The sequence below is a fragment of the Danio rerio genome, chromosome 21, assembly GCF_052040795.2.
Source record: "Danio rerio strain M-AB ecotype USA chromosome 21, GRCz13ab, whole genome shotgun sequence".
Classification (NCBI taxonomy): Eukaryota; Metazoa; Chordata; class Actinopteri; order Cypriniformes; family Danionidae; genus Danio; species Danio rerio.
The window spans coordinates 3760001-3767500 of NC_141041.1; the positions used below are offsets into that span (position 1 = coordinate 3760001).

The window sequence follows — 7500 nt, forward strand, 5'->3', positions numbered from 1 at the left end:
AAGAGGAGGGGCAGAGCGGTGCCTCACCGCCCCGCAGCGTTCGCTCGAAAAAAACTAAACGCGGCCTTACGTACTTCCGGCCATGTAAATCGCGGTCTCCAGAAACGTCCGCGGGGCTACGTTTCCAGAATGAGCTTGGGTTGAAAATATAACATGCACAAACAACAAATAAATATACAACACGCATACACAAGCACCACAGACAAATATATATTTATACTCACTACTCAAATATATCATATCACTCTATGATATATGAGCAATATCACACTCGTAGCAGTGGGATATGGCTGTATATCCGCACTGGTGGGAGGCGTGCGTTGGCACGAGGCTGCAGGCCAAGTGCCTTAGTGCCCCCACCAGTGCCGATATACAGCCATATCGCACTGCTACGAGTGTGATATTGCATTTATACAACAGTTTAATGACATAATTGTGTATATAAAAACAAATTCAAACATAGAGAGTCTCAAAAACCCTTTTGTATGAGGAACTACTTTCTTCCACCTTGGATTCAAATCATAGGCTGACAGTTAAACAACTGAGCAAGGATCTTTTACACTTTAGATCTGTGGTGTCTGCTTTCTGCTGGCTGTATGTGGGCAGAGTAATATACAAAGGGTAAAGAGGCTTTACAGGTGCTGATATTACTTAAATATATCACGGCTATCAGCCAATCAGATTCAAGAACCAGACAGAACTGTTGTATAAATATATATATATATATATATATATATATATATATATATATATATATATATATATATATATATATATATATATAAACACACTCACACACACACACACATACACACACAACTGACCCTCAAACACTACACACAACAATCCCAATTCAACCCCTTAGCCCTTCCCCTTACCCCTATCCTTCATTTTGCGCGTGCAGGCTAAGGGTGTCCCAATTCTCTTTAGCTTGCAGGTGTAACGCAGGCCAGCCAGTAGGGGCTGTGCAGGTAAACCTCACTCCTCTGACCTCTAAAGGTGCTCTAAAGGGGCCATGGTCTTTAGCCTCCTTGTTAGAGCACCCGACTCCCATGTGGAAGGTTGCCGGTTCGAAACCAGCTCAGAGCGGGTTGGGTGGCGTAGGACCGGTGGGGTTACACAGGCGTAGGGCTAAGGGGAAGGGGTGAATAGCCCTTCGAATTAAGATTTTTCAGGACCACACTTGAAACCAAGGGGTAAGAAAATTTCCCAATATAAACCAGTCACAACGGCAGAATCACTGCACCCGGAGGTAAGGAGATCCACAAGATAGTATTTTTTGTCACATTTTTATACATTCATAACCACGTTCATGTTTTACAGTCATGCCTTAAAAAGAAAACGATAAAATAAAAACCGCTTAATCTATAATCAATAATAATAACTCCTGTACTGCAGTCCCACAACATTCTGCCACTCAATGACACTCCAATACCCTGTCTGTAAAGTCTAGAGGCTGAGAATGAGCTTTTACAGTGTCTGCTATAATGTTAATGTTGTTTTTGGTGTGTTTGTGTAGATGAATATGGCCACTGTGTTAAATGCACAGTATAGTTTTGCTCGAATTGCCACATTTGATCGTTGTTCCAATATAGTATAAGCCTTCAGTGATTTCCTGAAGATAAATACCAAAAAATAACACAACTGGAATCACTGCAGCAGTTGCTATTGTCTGATCTCATTTGAAGCAAGAGGCCGCGATGACATATCATGATGTGTGCAGGTGCTGTCCCAATTCTTAGGGGTAAATTTTAAAGGTAGGGGTACAAAATTAGAATTGGGATTGGGCCTTGACTGCATATAAAGCAGGATTGACTTTAATTTCCACTCAAGTTATGTTAATTCCACTATAGTTGGTGTTTACTGAGGTTTAGTCTGAATGTACTGTGCTTTAGTGCGGTGATGACGCTCCAGTCACATACGCTGGGCCGGTCTGGGGTTACCTTTGGCTTCATCTGCTGATAGATTGGCTTGATGAAGTGTTTTCACACTTCAGCTGAGAGATTGACTGAGCGGTGGGTTTTTCTGATGTCCATCAGTGTTTTTAATAGCGCTGTAATGGAGCAGTGTGTGTGTGTGTGTGTGTGTGTGATCGGTGCTGATGCGTTCACTAACGCCTGCTGACCAGTTCACATACACCCACTGTGTGATCCATACTGGCCAGACAGAATCTGTGGACTTTTTTTTTTTGTGATTCAGATTTTTATTTTGTATTTTTCCCCATTTATTTTTTGCTTTTGAATTGAGTTATCAAATTACGACCTTTCTCCTAACAACTTTTGGCCTTGACAAGATGTAAAAAGTGACTTTTATTAACATTTTAATAGTTAGCAGTGCTATATTGTCTGGCTTGGTGTTGTATATTACGCTACAAAAACCTTGTGATAAACTGCCAGTACATTATTTTACACACTATATATTATTTCCTATTCTTTATATTACTTCAAATGACTAAAATGTCAAATAAAAAATAAAATGTAAAATAAAAGTTGAATTTTCAACATCAAAAGTGGACAGAGCAGAGATCAACACCCCATAATAAGAAGTAAGAGAAGTTGTAACATTAGCGGTAATTTGCCAGAATGCAGTGCTGAGTGAATGCAGAAGGAAGATTGCCGGAAACAGCACGTGCACGTCTAGAATGTTCTGACGCGAGACGTCTGCTTTAGCCAATCAGAACAGTCAGACGCATTCACATCTGCACGGTTTTTGAGAATAAAAGCCTTTGAATATTTTCCCAGACACATCCAGCTGCTAGAATTTAGTCAGATAACGTTTATATGTTCATTTTAATGCCACCCGTGTAAATAATTACCAATAAGTTGTTGTTTGTTTACCTTCAAACTTTGCTTGTGCTCGTGAAACAGCCTGTGAACGCCAGCACAAACACATATCATGTACATCTCGACATGCGACAAGTGTTTCTCTACATGTTTTCATTGAAGTTGTTCACTGATCATCCACAGAGTTTGTGATGTAGTCAAATATTTACAAACACAAGCGCAGCCATTTAGAGCTCATTTCTGGTTAATTTTGTCAGAATTTACCGCTATTTTGGAATGAATGTGTGAATGTACTTTTCCGGAAAAAATCCGTAACGTCCTCGCCTGTGTGAACAGCGCTTTCTCGAATTATTTCTTGAAGTCGTTCTGGAAATTTTCCACATATTTACAGGTATCACTGTGTGAAAGGGGCTATTGTCTGACTGTACAGTGTGTTTTCTTTTTTCTTATAGTGCACAGAGTTTTGAGGTAAGGGACGTTTTCATTTGTCATTCACTGACAGTTGGACAGGCTCATCCAGTTCATCAAACTCCGTCTTTTAAAATCGAAATTAAAAGAGGAATAAAACAGCCTCATAAAGCCGCCGTTTCAGCGCGCTGCTACATTGAAAACACATGATTCGATTCGCGCTTCTGATTGGTTCTCGGGATATAGCGGCTTTCGCTGTCAAAGGCAAGTTGCATTTAGCGGCTTTTGCCAACAAAGTGTTATTTCTGAATGCGTTGACGCTGCGATTTAGATGATTTGAAGCAAAACTATTTATTGAACATGTACTAAGTGCATAAAGCATTCACTCAATGTCATCTTCTCATTTTTGGCGGAAGAGGTGTTTATCTGCTTTTGCATCCGAACTCTTTAAATAATAATACGTGTGTTTTTATGGACTTAAAGCAAAGTGTTGTTCTTCGATTTAAAACTATGCATTTGTGAGAAAATCTTATGCATCATTTTTGTTTGTGTACAAAAACTGTAAGTAAATTAAGTGTGTGTCCCCACAAGTATAGCAATACCAGTACATTTTGATCTTACTTGGGCTTTTTTTTTTTAGTCCAGTGAGTCAAATGGCCTCTAAATCAGACAGAATCAAGTATTTAGAAAATGTTAAATGCATATTCGAAGGTTGGTTTAAGGGGAAGATGGAGAGAATATACAGTCGATGCTGTAGAAACATCATTACAGCTATGAGAAGTGAAGTCCCCATAAAGATAGCTGCCCAAGTGTGTGTGTGTGAGTGATGAAGACAGAGGTGTGTTTAGTGTGTCCTGCTGTGCTCTCGCTCTCTAATCAGCTCGGGTTCGAGGGCATGTCTGCTCTGCCCAAAGGCAAAGTCTCTGCTCGGGGACCACCAATATCATTTCATTTCTCCTTCTGTCTGCGTCTGCCTCTCAATCTGGGCTGTTTCTGAGCCAATAATGACCAGTCGCACAGGCTTGTTTACCTGCGGTCGCTCACCGAGGAACAAGCGGCCGTCAGACAATATCAAACTACACTCCTGTCGTCTGTTTCTCATGTTCACTTCATAGCAATAAACTGCAAAAATAAACAGAAAATAACTTGATTAATAATACAGAAGCGTGGTTGTTTTGAGTTTTCTAAGGTGCTTTTTTATAAAATCAGCTTAAATATGAGATGCTGTATTGAAAGTGCAGTTGAAGATAAAATGTGTGTCTGTATTAGACCTTCTGTGACATTTTATTTTATTTTTACAAATATTAACTAAACATAATTTTAATAACTAATTTCTGATCACTAATTAATGACAGTACACTTAACAAAATTAATTTGCTGCTTGGTCAAAACTACTTATTTTAAATGAGCTGAACACAATCAATTTCAGAGGTCATCACAGCGGAATGTACCGCCAACTATTATTCCGGCATATGTTTTACACAGCAAATGCCCTTTAAGCTGCAACCCTGTACTGGGAAACACCCATACACACTCATTCTCTCACACACACACTCATACACTTTGGTCAGTTTAGCTTACTCAAGTCACCTATAGCGCATGTGTTTGGACTGTGGGGGAAACCGGAGCACCCGGAGGAAACCCACACCAACACATGGAGAACATGCAAACTCCACATAGAAATGCCAACTGACCCAGCCGGGACTCAAACCAGCGACCTTCTTACTGTGAGACCACAGTGCTAACCACTGAGCCACCAATGTTAAATCATTCATTCATATATTCAGTTTATTTTCGGCTTAGTCCCTTTATCTGGGGTCGCCACAGCGGAATGAACCGACATCTTATCAGCATATGTTTTACACATTGGATGCCCTTCCAGCTGCAACCCATCACTGGGAAACATCCATACACACTCATTCACACAGACACACACACTTATACACTACGGTCAATTTAGCTTACTCAGCTCACCTATAGCGCATGTGTTTGGACTGTGGGGGAAACCAGAGCACCCGGAGGAAACCCACGTAAACACAGGGAGAACATGCAAACTCCGTACTCTGTTAAAATAGTTGGGTTAAAAATACTCCAACATATAACCCAACTATAGGTTATTATAGCACCTTCCCAACTATGGTTTATTTCAACACAATGCATTGGGTTATTTTGATCAAATGCTATTTTTTTCCATTCTGGTATCACTATTGCTACTAGTACTACCATTAATTTTAAAATGATGGCTGTGTAAACAAATAACATACAGTTTTACAAAAATATGGAAAATGCTTTATTTCCATTACATTTTAGTTCCAGACACTTTTGTTAAAATTAATCATGACGAAACAGAACAAATTGCAGACAGGTATAAACTGTACAAGCAGAAAATCCTGTGTTGATGGAGCAGAATATGGAGCTCTGAGTGCTGTAGAGACTGTCCAGCAGCTGCAGCCGGCTTCACTCAGTGTCTACAATGTACAGTTTAATCGCATCCAAACGCTTCTAAAAGATGGTCTTGGATGGTGAAACATAAAAAAAAACATGACATGGAGAGGTCATTTGATAAGAAAAGAAATAAATAACAATATCATTGCGTTTTAGCTTAAATAAACTTTATAACGGAAAAACAACATCTTGCACACATAATACAGCTGTTTTGTGTCAGTTAAATCAGTTGACTGTTGAAATTCAAATTTTTAACCCAACTGGTTGAGTTATTAATAAATAACCCAATAAAGGTTAAAAAATAACCCTCAAAAGTACCAAATATTTAACTCCACTAGTTGAGTTATTAATAAATAAACTAACAAAGATTAAAAATATCCCAATAAAGCACAACATATGTTCAACACAACCATTGGGTTAAATAAATAACTCAACGTTTTTCAGAGTGTATAGAAACGCCAACTGACCCAGCAGAGGCTTGAACCAGTGACCTTCTTGCTGTGAGGCGAATGTGCTACCCACTGCACCACCGTGCAGCCCAAACAATTAGTAATACATTTAATATGGCATTTATTCATCTTTGTGCAGGTGCAGTATGTAAGTTTGACACCCTGTGGCTGAACTAGGTATTGCACTCCTGGATCAAAACACGCAAACGCAGGTTGCCAGATTGACGAAATTAATAGGAGTGTACCTGACTATCGAGCCGAAAGGCTGATTTAAGTCATTTTCTAAATAAAAGAGTGTTTGTCCTAACCAACACCTGAAATTGATATTTTAGAAATGGATTCTATTACTCACAGCCAGGGCTGGAGCAAGCTGAACTGCCGCTCTAGGCAAAGGACGGTCACGCTGCCCTCAACTCTAACCCTCTCTATTCTGCCGCCCTGGAAGCGGATATAATGGAGGGCGCGGGTGGTGAGGGTAGTGTCGCGGACGCCGCCCTCTCTATTCTATCACACTAGACGCGGATATAACTAAGGGGGCGAGGGGTGAGGGTAGTGTTACGGATGCCGCCCTCTCTATTAGTCGCGGATATAACTGAGGGCGCGGGTAGAGTGGGAAGTGTCGAGGACGCCGCCCTCTCTATTAGTCGCGGATATAACTGAGGGCGCGGGTGGTGAGGGAAGTGTCGAGGACGCCGCCCTCTCTATCCTGCCGCCCTAGACACGAACTGAGAGCACCGGTGGTGAGGGTAGTGTCGCGGACACCGCCCTCTCTTAGGTGCAGATATAACTAAGGGCGCAGGTGGTGAGGGTAGAGTCGGGGACGCCGCCCTCTCTATTCTGCCGCCCTAGGCGGCCGCCTAGGTCGCCTCTATGGACGCGCCGGCCCTGCTCACAGCTGAACAACAGAAAACTGACAATAATCAGCTCAGGTACACCTCTGCTTTATTCAGTGTTAAATGATAAAAATGTGAGTTTGAATGATATTTTACATGACATTTATTGCCATACTACTGAAAGCAGCAGCAGCAGATAGTATTAAGTTACTGACTCTAGGCGGTAATATACTTTTTATAGTAATAATATTATGTGCAGTTTCTTTATTACTGATTTGACCATTAAAGGTAATGCAGCGATACAGTTTACATTACATTTTAGTGAACAATCCTTTATGAAAACTGGAGGGCACAAATTCTTTCTGAGGGGGCAATGCCCCCTTTGCCCCTCGAGAGAGACCACAGAGAGTCAGGACCTCAGTTTAACATCCCTGAACGGCGGTGCTCACTGACAGTAGTGTCCCCTTCACTATACTGGGGCATTAGGACTCACACAGACCGCTGGTTGGGCGCCCCCTGCTGGCCTCTCTAACACCACTTCCAACAGCAACCTAACTTTCTCATGTGGTCTCCCATCCAACG

The 7500-nt window shown here is 41.2% G+C and overlaps 1 long non-coding RNA gene across 1 annotated transcript in view; it reads left to right on the forward strand.

Moving 5' to 3' along the window:
• The first annotated feature begins 2190 nt into the window (after positions 1 to 2190).
• Positions 2191 to 7500, forward strand: part of LOC147838700 (uncharacterized) — a 5332-nt gene continuing 22 nt past the window's right edge. Inside the window, exons 1-3 of the long non-coding RNA XR_015519881.1 lie at positions 2191 to 5515; positions 5637 to 6893; positions 6935 to 7500. The exon at positions 6935 to 7500 is cut by the window's right edge and continues 22 nt beyond it. This is a non-coding gene — a long non-coding RNA (uncharacterized LOC147838700). The remainder of the gene's footprint in view (positions 5516 to 5636; positions 6894 to 6934) is intronic.